The sequence below is a fragment of the Notolepis coatsorum genome (genome assembly GCF_963971535.1).
Source record: "Notolepis coatsorum genome assembly, chromosome: 6".
In the NCBI taxonomy this organism is placed as follows: Eukaryota; Metazoa; Chordata; class Actinopteri; order Aulopiformes; family Paralepididae; genus Notolepis; species Notolepis coatsorum.
The window spans coordinates 73860207-73873924 of NC_140170.1; the positions used below are offsets into that span (position 1 = coordinate 73860207).

Consider the following 13718-nt stretch of genomic DNA (forward strand, 5'->3'; position numbering starts at 1 on the left):
ATGGAATCTGTTATTATTACGTTTTATTTTTTCAATATAATTTTCAGTTTTAACTCTTTCAATGCCATGCCTGGTTTTCCGTTTTACCGCTTGAATGCCACCATCCGCGCCAATGTTAACGTTAATATCGCCTAATCTATGTTTTAAATTATGGCTATGTGTCTAATCTGCCCATCGCATTATCAAATACTATTTTCCAGTCAGTGCTGTGAAGGCAGATTCTTTTTTTATCCCGTCGTTTCCGTTTCAGAGCAGTTAGAAAAGCCCCCGTTTTGATATAAAAAACAGCTCATTCTGGAGCATTCTATGAAAATCGTCTTTTAGTGGAATATTCCACAACGTTGATATTCGTCGGCCTTTTTATGAATCGTTTTCAAATAAACGCTAGATGATCAATATTATATGTGCACGCACGCACATTACGGCCGCGCACTGATAATCGCCCCGTTGATTTCCTCTCGGACTTTTACAATGAAACCGAAAGAAGACATTTCACAAAACAGCTTATAACTTACTCCGATTATCCTACCACTGATAACACAGAGTCCTTACCTGACATCAGATGGTATCCAACTGGTATATTCCAATTCCTGATCACCATTCGAAAAAATCGATAAGTGTATGGATCCAACGCGACACAGTAGATCTCTATGATCCGCAGGGATCTGAGGCTCCAGAATGAACTGTGGTAACCCCGGCTGGATCAGTGAACTGGAAATGTGGAGTACCGGATTTTTTTCCCCATTCATTTTCATTGAGTCCATTCCAAAATCACTTATGTCATCTGGGAGACGACAGGGGGCGCTTTTTTCCACAGTGATTGTCGGCGCCCCTCGGCTATACTCGGGTAGGCTCGGGTGATGCAATAATTTTTTAGATCGCAAAAAAAAAAAAAAAAAAAAATCCGAGAAATCTCGTGAGTGGCTAGCAACCACCTATAAAAAAACACGAGAAATCTCGTGAGTGGCACTGAAAGAGTTAATGTTGAGTAATAATAATGAGTAATAGACATACAACCTGGATTTAGGCTACTGGAGCTGAGCTGAATGTGTTCAAATAGACATTAAAAAGTGAAGGATTGGACTTTGCTAACTGTAATACAATGTTATTTTTTCATATGGAGTCTATGCTGCCAAGTCAAGCACAGCACCTTTTTTCCCCTTCTTCTAAACAATTGAGGTTATTGCAATCTTATTTACATTTTAAGCTCCAGTGGAATTTTGTGAGACAATTAGTTTGAAAGCCATTTGTCTGAACTTTAAGACCTGCTGTGTCATAATTATGACAATTTCTTGTTTGTGATTTAAATAAAGAAAAAACATTTATCTGTACCTTTTATTCCTGTTTACAATAATTTACATAACATTAAGAAATTACTAATGTGTATGGGAACTGACAAAAAAGGTAACGGTAACGCTTAAAATGTATTATTGCAGCGGCGAAAATGTTTGGGTGCACCTAAATTATGTGCTGGTGCACCTAAATGAAAAAGTTAGGCGCACTGGTGCAACCAATGTAAAAAGTTAGTCTGGAGCCCTGTAATTTCCCGCAATAGATACTTTCTGCACTTTGATTTTCAAAAAACCTTTTATTTTACAAAAAGTTATGTTTGGTGAAAGTTAGATTTGCACTTTATTAATCCCAATAGGGAAATTCATTCTTGTTTGATGATCAAGAGGCACCTTTTATTTGTTTTAAGTGAAGTTTGGTGAAAAAGCAAGTTATTGCACTATTAATCCCAATAGGGACATTCATCTTTGTTTGATCAAGAGTAACCTTTTATATATTATTATTATTATTTTTTTTAAATGAAGATTGGTGAAAGTTAGGTTTGCACTTCAATCCCAATAGGGAAATTCATCTTGGTTTGATATTTTTTTTGAATTATTTCTAGTTAACACATTAACTGCCACAGAGTTTGATCATCTTATACCATTCTCTGCCAGCACTGTAAGTCTATGGAGATGTTCACCTTCTTTGCAGGGCTATAACTTTTTAAATTGTATTGCTAAATTGACATTACTATGGCCCATTCAACATCGATTATCTATCGTTCAGGATGTAGGAACGTTTTACTTTTTCATTCACACATTCATACGAAAATACCGTCTAGAAATTAAATGTTTTTATCGTTTTCTGCAGTAATTCCTAGAACGTGAGATAGGCATAAATGCATATATAGATTATCAAATGCCGTTTGATACCGATCCACGCTATATTACAAATTTCAACTGTACATGGTCCTAAACGTTATGACTGATCATGTGTGGGTGAGCGGGGGGGGGGGGGGTCGTTTATAATTCCGTGATCGTCGTTAAATGCTTTATGGAGTATGGGTGATATATAGATCAGAGCAGTTTGTATGGATAATAATAAACACTCACGCTGGGCGGCTACGTGGCATAGTGGGCAAGGCGCTCGCCACGAATGCGGAGACGCTGGGCTCGCCTGTTCGAGCCCAGCGCTCCACATTGCTTTCAGTTTAGCTGGTCGTTCATACTAATACACATTGGCCGTATTAGGGGGTGGGAAACTGATGGGTGGGGATCGGGCGTTGTGGACAGCGACTCCTACAGGTCGGTTGGTGCGCCTGCGCAGTAGAATCAGGAAGTGTCGGGGGCAGCGTGAGCCTCCCACGCGTTACTCCTCGCCACTGAGAGATCGAGCTGCGCAGGTGAAAAGATGCGACTGCTGTTACCTCAAGTACCGGAGGGGACTTGTGCTATGTATGACTTAGTCCACATTGCAGCCGGCTTGTGGGAGGCAAGAAACGGCGTTCGTGACAGGGGAGGGTTGAATTGGATGATACGAAATTGGGATGGGAGAAAATATAGAAAATGGGAGAAAAAGTGGATAAAAAAAAATAAACACTCACGCTGAAAATGACGTCAGCCTCCTCTTACCGTTGGGCGATGAGACTGGAGCAAAAATATCCCAGTTATTTGATGGGGATCGAGTAGATCCATTTCCGGTTTGTATAATACTAATACACGCCCAAATCATGTCGATTATTAAGTTATGGCAGCGATCCATATCCACGGTGTGTGGCTAGAGTCCCGCGACGATATGCGAGTGGCCGGACGGATTTAGGAGACGCACCGATATCCAACCGGCCATTTCCGGTTTGGCAACTCGCCGATCATCCACCAGGGGGCAGTATTGAAGCGTTGCAGAGTTGTGCCGAGTCCCACTGCATCAGACAAGGCTCCGTGAGGGAAATATGAATACCATGGTGAAAATATGAAATATGATCACAATAACTTCGTACGCCGTGATCTGGCAGAATTAGCATGAACTTGAAACACGTCGTACAACGTGATTGGCGCATATCGCCCAGCCCTAAAACAAAGGGTTTTAAAAGTGTTATATTTCTCTTCTCTTATAATACCAGAGAGAAGGTGAGGAGAATCGACCAGCAACAAAAGCAAAAAAAATAAATAAACATTTAATAAAGAAATTTACATTTTAACACATCCTGCGCCAAAAACCTGAGTCGTACAACGTGTTTCAAGGTTATGCTAATTCTGCCATTCCACGGCGTACGACGTTATTGAGATCATATTTAAATTTTTCGCCATGTTATTCATAATTCCCTCACGGAGCCTGGTCTGATGCAGTGGGAGCCTGCACAACTCTGCAACGCTTCAATACTGCCGCCTGGTGGATGATCAGCGAGTTACAACCGGAAATGGATCTCTGGAGATCTCCGTGTACCTGGCAAATGCGTCTGGCACTCACATATTGTTACGGGACTCTAGACACACGTCCGTGTGTAGCGATCGCTGCCATAACGCAATAATCTATATGATTTGGGCGCTTATTATGATTATACAACCCGGAAATGGATTTAGGAGATCGCCGTCAAATAAGTGGGATCTTTTTCCTCCAGTCTCATCGGCGAACGGTAAGAGGACGCTGACGTTACTTTCAGCCTGTTTGTTTATTATTATTAATGCAAACTGCTCTGATCAATATATCACCCATACTACATAAAGCATTTACTGACAACTGCGGAATTATAAACGACCCCCCCCCCCCGTTCATCCGCGCATGATAAGTCATAACGTTTAGGATCATGTACAGTGGACATTTTTAATATAGCGTGTATCGCCAACAAACGGCAGTTGATAATCTATATATGCGTTTATGCCTATAACTCACGTTCTAGGAATTACTGCAGAAAACGATAAAAACATATTTATATTCTAAACGGTATTTTCGTATGAATATATGAATGAAAAAGTATAACGTTCCTACATCCTGAACGATAGATAATCGATGTTGAATGGGCCATAGTAATGTCAATTTAGCAATACAATTTAAAAAGTTATAGCCCTGCAAAGAAGGTGAACATCTCCATAGGCTTAGACTGGTGGCAGTGATCATACATTGATGGATAGAAGCGTGGCAGGGAATGTGTTAAGATTAAAATATTTTCCCTGTGGTATCGAATATCGATACTTTTCAAGGTATCGTATCAAAGTTAGAAATTCCAGTATCGTGACAACACTACATTGTACTACATGTATATACATCACTCGGTGCGGAGTTTAAACCAGTCGTGTGGACAGTTTTATTTTATTTAAAAAGAAAATTTTAACGTGTCGAAAATACCCATGATTGTGTGGACTGGCCCTCATTCATGTTCTCCCCCCACTCTCTCCCCCCACTCTCTCAATGTAACATGGAGGGTTAGAAATTAAGATTTTTTTCCAGGGCTTTTTTTGCCCCGCTTAATTGATTTTCGGGGTCTTTTTTTGTATTTCGGGAGCACGGAATTTTTATGATGAAAATTAACATAAAGATTATAAAACATTGTCAACACTTTTTTTTTACAGTATTCGTCCCTATGTTTGATAACGTACCGTACTTTTCGGACTATAAGCCGCGGCTTTCCCCCCCATTTTTTTGACCCTGCGGCTTATATAACGGTGCGGCTAATATATGGATTTTTACAGCTAACTGGGATCGCTCCCTCAGCTCTGTGACCGTCGGATCAGACTCGTAAATCTGCTGCAGCAGTGCACGCCTTGCTCCTCTTCCTCCCCCTCACAGTTGAGCCCTCCTCCCCCTCACAGTAGAGTGCATGAGCAGCTCCTCTTTCAACATAACTGAAGCATTAAACAAAATGACCCAGTCGACTATTCACTTTAGTTTAATACATGAGGCATTGTCTAATGTTATCTAGCTGGCTAGCTACTGATAGCTCCTGATATCAACGTCTGATATCATCAGTTTGGCATTCGATTTCGCAGTAGTTGGCTAGTGTTGGCTAAGTAGCTATCGTTCCGTGAGCTAACGTTAGTAGCTACCTAGTGTTGGCTCTATCGTTCCGTGAGCTAACGTTAGTAGCTACCTAGTGTTGGCTCTATCGTTCCGTGAGCTAACGTTAGTAGCTAACTAGTGTTGGCTCTATCGTTCCATGAGCTAACGTTAGTAGCTACCTAGTGTTGGCTCTATTGTTCCGTGAGCTAACGTTAGTAGCTACCTAGTGTTGGCTAAGTAGCTATCGTTCCGTGAGCTAACGTTAGTAGCTACCTAGTGTTGGCTCTATCGTTCCGTGAGCTAACGTTAGTAGCTACCTAGTGTTGGCTCTATCGTTCCGTGAGCTAATGTTAGTAGCTACCTAGTGTTGGCTAAGTAGCTATCGTTCCGTGAGCTAACGTTAGTAGCTACCTAGTGTTGGCTCTATCGTTCCGTGAGCTAACGTTAGTAGCTACCTAGTGTTGGCTCTATCGTTCCGTGAGCTAACGTTAGTAGCTACCTAGTGTTGGCTAAGTAGCTATCGTTCCGTGAGCTAACGTTAATAGCTACCTAGTGTTGGCTAAGTAGCTATCGTTAGTACCTAGCTACCGTTACTGTTTAAACAAAAATGTTAATAAATGGGAGCTTCCTCAAACAGCCATCTCTTTCCCGACAATCCCCTCTGTGCACGAACCCTTACATTATGGTAATTAAACATTAAAACACCTGCGGTTTATAGTCCAGTGCGGCTTATATATGTACAAATTATTCAATTTAGCTGCTGCGGCTCAGGTGCGGCTTATTGTGCGAAAAGTACGGTAATGTTAATGTCTCCATATATAGGGCTCTACGCTAACCTTTTTCCCAAGGAGCACATGTGCTCCTAAATAGTTTTTTTATAAATAAAATCTAAATAAAAATTTAGGAACACAAGAAATTTAGGAGCACAGTGAAAATTGTTCGAGTAACAGAGTTTATTAACAAACTATTTATTACATGCATATTATACTGTGTGTGTGCATACTAGGGATGGGCGTGAGTAATCGATTACTCGTAGCTCTGAGAAAAAAAGAAAAAAACATCGAAATTAGCAATATTTTTTTATGAAAAAGAAATATTAAATGTATTTTTTTAACATATTTTTTCACGTGTATGTGTACGATTATAACTGTTTGTTGGTTTCCTTAAACATATATATGTGAATGAACAAAAAAAAATCTAAAAATGTTTTTATTTATTTATTTATTAACGTTTTTTTCCCCTTTTCGAGTAATACACGATCACTCGAGTATAGCATGCGATCAATCGATCTGGATTTTTCTTTAAAATGCCCATCCCTAGTGCATACTAAGGGCTAAACATCTGTGCAAAGTGTCAGGTGCTTTTCTTGCCCCCTTTAACTGATTTTCAAGGGCATTTGGTCAATTTTCAAAGGCATTTTGCCCCAAGCCCCCCTTAATTTCGAACCCTGCGTGGAAGTGCAGTGGTCAATGCTCGCTAACTAACATCGACTGGCTAACTGTAGATATGCTATCCAACCAGGCAACTCGCTTTACATAGAAATGAGTATGTCATTGGCATTTTCATACACAACAACATAGGGCTGGGCGATATAACGATAAATATCGCGATATATTTTAACACTTTGAGCGCCATGCCTGGTTTTCCTTTTTACCGGCTGAATGCCACCATCGGCGCCAATGTTAACGTTAATATCGCCTAATCTATGTTTTAAATTATGGCTATGTGTCTAATCTGCCCATCGCATTATCAAAGACTATTTCCAGTCAGTGCTGTCAAGGCAGATTGTTTTTTTATCGCGTCGTTTCCGTTTCAGAGCAGTTAGAAAAGCCCCCGTTTTGATATAAAAAACAGCCCATTCTGGAGCATTCTATGAAAATCGTCTTTTAGTGGAATATTCCACAACGTTGATATTCGTCTGCCTTTTTATGAATCGTTTTCAAATAAACGCTAGATGATCAATATTATACGTGCACGCAAGCACATTACGGCCACGCACGGATAATCGCCTCGTTGATTTCCTCTGACTTTTACAGTGAAACCGAAAGAAGACATTTCACAAAACAGCCTATATCTTCATCAAACTTACTCTGATTATCCTAACACTGATAACATAGAGTCCTTACCTGACATCAGATGGTATCCAACTGGTATATTCTAATTCCTGATCACCATTCGAAAAAATCGATACGTGTATGGATCCAACGCGATACTGTAGAACTCCATGATCAGCGGGGATCTGAGGTTCCAGAATGAACTGTGGTAACCCCGGCTGGATCAGTGGACTGGAAAATGTGGAGTACCGGATTTTTTCCCCCATTCATTTTCATTGAGTCCATTCCAAAATCACTTATGTCATCTGGGAGACGATAGGGGGCGCTTTTTTCCACAGTGATCGCCGGCGCCGCTCGGCTATACTCGGGTAGGCTCGGGTGATGCAATAATTTTTCAGATCGCAAAAAAAAAAAAAAAAAATCCGAGAAATCTCGTGAGTGGCTAGCAACCACCTATAAAAAAACACGAGAAATCTCGTGAGTGGCACTGAAAGAGTTAATAATCGATAGCGAATATCGAAATTAAAAAAATCGATTTTCTTTTTTGTGACCTGCAACAGGGCAGTTTTAAAACCAGAGACAGTGGACAGACTTGTCTTTCTTGCCTGCAACTTAAAGTAATGGCTTTGCTTGTCCAAATGACAATATTGACCAAATTGAGATTTATTTTTCTCTTGTCCATTTATTTTGTTTGCTTTCTAATTTAAAATACAGTTTGAAACCGTCTGTACACAGTAGGCTATGTGTGCTAGCAGAACTAGACTCCAGTCACAAGTCACGGTGCACATGTGCGGTGGTTTGTCCACCAAAAAAGCGCCAAAAGATCGAAAATAAACTAGCAGAGCCAGAACTGTTCAACTCCCCTGGAGCCACAGCCAGCAGAGAAGCCGGTTTACTTTAGCTTTTAAACCAGCTGCAGCCTGAGAACTGGAGTGTGAGGGGATGTAACACTAAAGATGGTGGCAATGACAAAGAATTGCTGCAAAATAAACATACCGGTACATCAGTTTATATAAAAAAAAAATGTATACTTATAACAATTTCGATAATTATCGATATAGAGAAATATGATAACATTATCATATCGTTATCGCGATATGATTTTTTCCATATCGCCCAGCCCTACAACCATGGAGCGAAATTAACTTTTTGACTCACCGGCCAGTGGCGGGTAGATGGGAAGAATCTACCCGCCAAGCATATTTCTTACCTGCCAACTTTTTTTTGATAAAAAAAATTATTATTATTTTATATACAAAAAAAATATATATATATATATTATATAATCATACTTGTGATTGTGTTATCTGCGAGACATCGCCACCTCGCTGTCTGCAAACAGCTTCACTGTCTGTGTGTATACTCGAGTGGCCTCCAGCTCCAGCAAGGATTCTCCGGCGCTGCAGCTGGTCCCTAAACGCTACATTCAGCATGCAAAAGGATTCTCCTGAGCTACAGCTGGACCCTCAGCAGCGATGTAAGCCAGGGACTCGAATACGCATGTTGTTGTTGTAGGACATTGATGTCAGGAGCTTTCTGTAGCTACTGCTGGATGGCGTTGGGACAACGCCTCAGTGAACTATTTAGTTTACCGAGACATTTCGTAGTGACTAGTGAGCTACCTAGCCAACGGAGGTATTATGCACTGGACTATTGCATTTGTTGATGTCGGGAGCTATCCGTAGCTAGCCAGCTGGATAACGTTACACAATGCCTCATGTATTAAACTAAGTGAATAGTTGACTGGGTCATTTTGTAACGGTATCTAACGTTATCTCACGGAGGTCCCTCTGACTAGACTAATGTCACGGTGACTGTCTGAGGCAATAGCCTCCGTTTACATGCAGGCATACAGAAACAGGTGGGGAGTATAGGAGCAGCAGCAGCAGCAGTGCGCGGTGTGCTGCATGTCTGTGCTGAGACAGCGAGTGAGAACTCTGCTAAAGAATTGGATCATGATTTTTGGTTTTCACATGACTATTTGATTGCCCACCACACAGCGGTCAGACCTCTCAGTGGGAGGCGCCAAACGTAAAAACTGAGCGCAAATGGCGGGTGGCGCTCTCTAGTTTCGGTCCCTGCCTACAACAACATGTACAAAGCAATAACAGTAGCAACCAAACGAAAACTCAATTGTCCACATTCTTACCTGCATAGGGGGAAGTGAAGAATCAATCAAACACAGGACACACTGTTGCTCTCGTTCACGTCTGTGTAATGATGAATGAGAAGCAGGCAGCACGTTCACCCTATAGCAAAGGCATATAAAAAGAAAGTTGCGTCAATGGAGGACCAAAAAGCTAACCGGAAGCCGGCGGTCACATGGTTCATGTAGGCTTAATTTAGTTCCAAACTAATTGTGGTTTTGGCGGGCCATTTGAAATTAATTGACAGCACGAGAGGTATGTACTGAAATCAGCTCATTGATTTACAATATAGATAGTGTGTGTAGTTTGAAAACATGCGTGGGATCTATGAGATGACAAGTCTTGAAAACACATTGTGGTGCACACAAACGTGTCCTTAGCCCAATCTCATTGTCCACACTGTGCCCTCACAGACTTTAGTTGGGGGTGGTTTCATTTATTGATCAATTGAATGCCTCAATGAATGAAAGCACTCCCAACCACGGCCGGCCTATGCAATTCAGTGTTTCCCACACCGCTCTTCTAGAACCCCCAGCCAGTCCAAGTATTGGATGTGTTCCATCTCAAGCCCTTGATTAGTTGCATCAGGTGTGCTCAAGTCAAGAGTTTTATTTGTCACGGCAGGTGGTCATGCCCGCAGCGATTGTGCAATAATACAAGTAATAAGAATAAGACATAACGGGTATAATGTACATACGTTAAAACATACATACATAGTGCAATACAGTGTTAAGCTACGGATGAGGCACTGGGTCATTATGTAAACTACTGCTTGATATAGAACACATCAAATACCTGATCTGGCTGGGGGTTCTAGACGAGAGGTGTGGGAAACACTGCATTCATATGCATGTATATTTTTAAGACTCCGAGTCATATTGTAATATCTTCTTTGTATTAACAACACATGGCTAATTTGAAAAAGAGACCTTAGTCTCAAATGACTCCCTGTTTAAATAAAGGTTAAATGATTGAAAGATACCTTGTGTTTTCAATCTCACCTAGGTCCTCCAACTTCCCTCTCTCTTTGCCACCAAGCCCAACACCAGAGTTTCAGTGAGGCTGCAACATAATACAAACACTCACCACCAAATATGCAACTATTCTGTTGTAATATTAAGCAAGTGTCTCATCTTCAAAACGTGCACTCCCATCCATATCAACAACCATGCATCATACAAAAGCCTAAACAGCATTCTAACGTTATATTGTCCTATTTCAGATACCTCGTTGTCCACATCCTTAGAGATCCCCTCATTCCACCACCACCAGACTACAAAGCAGATGCTCCCCCTGCAGTGCAAATGAACGTTAGCTAGCTAGCTAACTTCCTAACGTTATCCTAAGCTAGCTAACGTTATCTTTTAACATTAGCCAAATCTTCAAATTTGGTGGGAAATAACGAAGACTTGTAGAAAGAAGCCTTTGTTTCTAATTTACTAACGTTAAGGCACCTATGCATGAAATGGCATTAACAGTAAACGTTAGCTAGCTAACGTTAGCTGTTGTAACTTAGTAGGTTTTTAGATAGCCCCTTTCGTGACTGCGGTGCTGGGGCTCTACCACCGCAGCACCGCAGTCACAAAAGGGGCTAGTTTTCAGAAGTCCCTCGTCTTCAAACGTGTACACTCCCATCCACAAACAGCCATGAATCATAAAAACAGCCTTAACATTTCCTTATTTTTATTCTATATCGTCCTATTTCAGATTCCTCGTAGTCCAAATGATTGGATACCCTGACAAGGCCTGGTTTCACCACCACGAGACACATGCTCCCCCCAACAAAGAAAGTAACCTAGCTAGCTAACTTCCTAGCAATGAACATTAGCCAAAATGTCTAATTTGTGGGAAATAACGAAGAGGTGTACATTGTTTACGTAGCTAACGTTACCCGTGCATGAAATGGCATTTATTTGCAGTTCATTATCTGGCTAGCGCGATCTATGCTAGCGAATTTAACTTAAGCTAACGTTTAGCTAGCTAGCTAACATTTCGAGATCCGTTATATAGTTCAATAATTAAGACATGTTTAGAAACCAATTGTCTCCAATTCGCGTGAAATGTTGTTAAGAGAACGTAGCTACAGAGTAAGCAATAATTTAGCCTAATAAATATACTCACAAATCGATGGATGCACTAATAATGCGCTTGTTTGAGATCGGCGAGGCCTACTCAGGTCTGCGCAGATTTTACTGCGTGATTTTTTTCTCCGTAGACTATGTGTGCGAAGACGCTCTCTGATTGGCTAGCCGCGTACAGCGAATACGCTCTCTGATTGGTTTAGCGCCAAAGGGTCTCTTCCGCCATACATATATATTCTCTGCTTCAAAGTGGTTTGATTGATTGATTGATTGATTGATTGATTGATTGATTGATTGAAAACTTTATTAACAGATTGCAGAATGGGTACAGTACAGTACAGCTCAATACATACAATTGTTAAGGGGATGCAGACCAGAGAAAGACTTTCGTCTTGTTTACATCAGGGTCCCCCATTTTCAATTCATCGTAACATATATGACATACATGACATACATGAATGAATGAATGAATGAATGAATGAATGAATGAATGAAAACTTTATTAACAGATTGCAGAATGGGTACAGTGCAGTACAGCTCAATACATACAATTGTTAAGGGGATGCAGACCAGAGAAAGACTTTCGTCTTGTTTCCACCAGGGTCCCCCATTTCCAATTCATCGTAACATATATGACATACATGACATACAGATAGACAGTACTGCTACATCTATACATTTATGACATACCAGATTTGCAATTACAGTACTGTATTTGTGATACAAAAAGAGTCCAGAAAGAAAAGAGTATATACATTAGGCGTAGAAACTGTACATTGGATTGGGTAGGTGGGGGTGGGACTGTACATTGGAGGTGGTTGGGGGGGGGGGGGGGGGGGGGGGGGGTAGGAGTGGGGGGGGGGGGGGGTGTTGTTTGAGCCGAATCTGGGTTTAACATGATTTGTGGAGCTCCCTCTGGTGTTGTGATCGTGGTATTCACTGACCTTTGGGAAGTATTTAGTCATGTACATGGGTACCTTGGTCGTGTAGTGTATCTTGTAGACCAGGCCCATTGCAAGTTGCTGTACTCTGTCGTCTACTCTAAGCCATCCTAGGTTGTCAAAGTGGGCAGGGGTGAGGTGGGTTCTAGGAGTAAGGTCAAGCAGTAGTCTGACCAGTTTGTTTTGAGATGTTTGTAATTTTGTTTTTAGCGCCTTTGAGGTGCTTTGGTACCATGAGGTGCAAGCATAGTCGTAGTACCCTTGAATGAGTGCTCCTGCTAGAGTCTTCAGGGTATTCTTGTTTACCAGTGAGGAGATCCGGTACAAGAAACGAGTTCGTTGGTTGACTTTTTTTACAGATACTGCTACATGCATCTATACATTTATGACATACCAGATTTGCAAATACAGTACTGTTTGTGATACAAAAAGAGTCCAGAAAAAAAGAGTATATACATTTGACGTAGAAACTGTACATTGGATTGGGTAGGTGGGGGGACTGTACATTGGAGGGGGTTGGGTAGGAGTGGGGGGGGGGGAGGTTGGGTAGGAGGGGTGGGTGGGGGACACTGTACAACTGTACAAACAAAACTGTACATTGGAATATTGACAAGACCATACTTGGTAATTTACTGTACATTGGAGGGGGTTGTGTTCGGACATTTACAGGGGCCAGTTTCGAATTGCAGTCTCCCTTAGGTGTTTTTTGAGAGTGTTTTTGAAAGTGGGTAGTGATTCACATTCCTTTACAGCTTTGGGTAGGGCGTTCCACATTGATGTGGCATAATTGCGAAACGTGTTTAGTCCCTTGTTTAATGGTTATGCTTTGGCCCTCTCTCGAAGTGGGTTATGCTTAGAGTTAGGGTTAAGGTTACGGTTAGGGTTAAGGTTAAGGTTAGGGTTAGGGTTAAAGTTAAAGTTAAGATTAGGGTTAGGGTTAGGCGGAAGGGACCCTTCGGCGCTAAACCAATCAGATAGGGTATTCGCTGTACGCGGCTAGCCAATCAGAGAGAGTCTTCGCACACATAGGCTACGGAATAAAAGCATGCGTTTTTACTAATGACGGTTCTGTATCGTTAGTGGCTTAGCTTGGCATCACACTGCACTATCTCGCTTACGTGCACGCGTACTGAATAAACCACAAATGTACCTCTAATACCAGTATTAGTCTGACCACACCCCTCATCAGCTTACCTTCATAAGCAGGTGTGTGGTCACCTGCTCTCCTCC

General features: G+C 41.4%; 1 long non-coding RNA gene across 3 annotated transcripts in view; it reads right to left on the bottom strand.

The window, feature by feature from the left end:
* Window positions 1–11654, bottom strand: part of LOC311230601 — a 76750-nt gene extending 65096 nt beyond the window's left edge. The window contains exons 1-3 of one of the 3 annotated variants that reach the window (XR_014619821.1): window positions 11588–11650; window positions 10468–10528; window positions 9469–9568 (exon numbers count right to left, since the gene is read on the bottom strand). This is a non-coding gene — a long non-coding RNA (uncharacterized lncRNA). Of the gene's footprint in view, window positions 1–9468; window positions 9569–10448; window positions 10529–11587 lie in introns of all 3 variants that reach the window. The other 2 variants (XR_014619822.1, XR_014619820.1) reach the window with 2 other exon arrangements.
* Between the last annotated feature and the right edge of the window lie 2064 nt (window positions 11655–13718).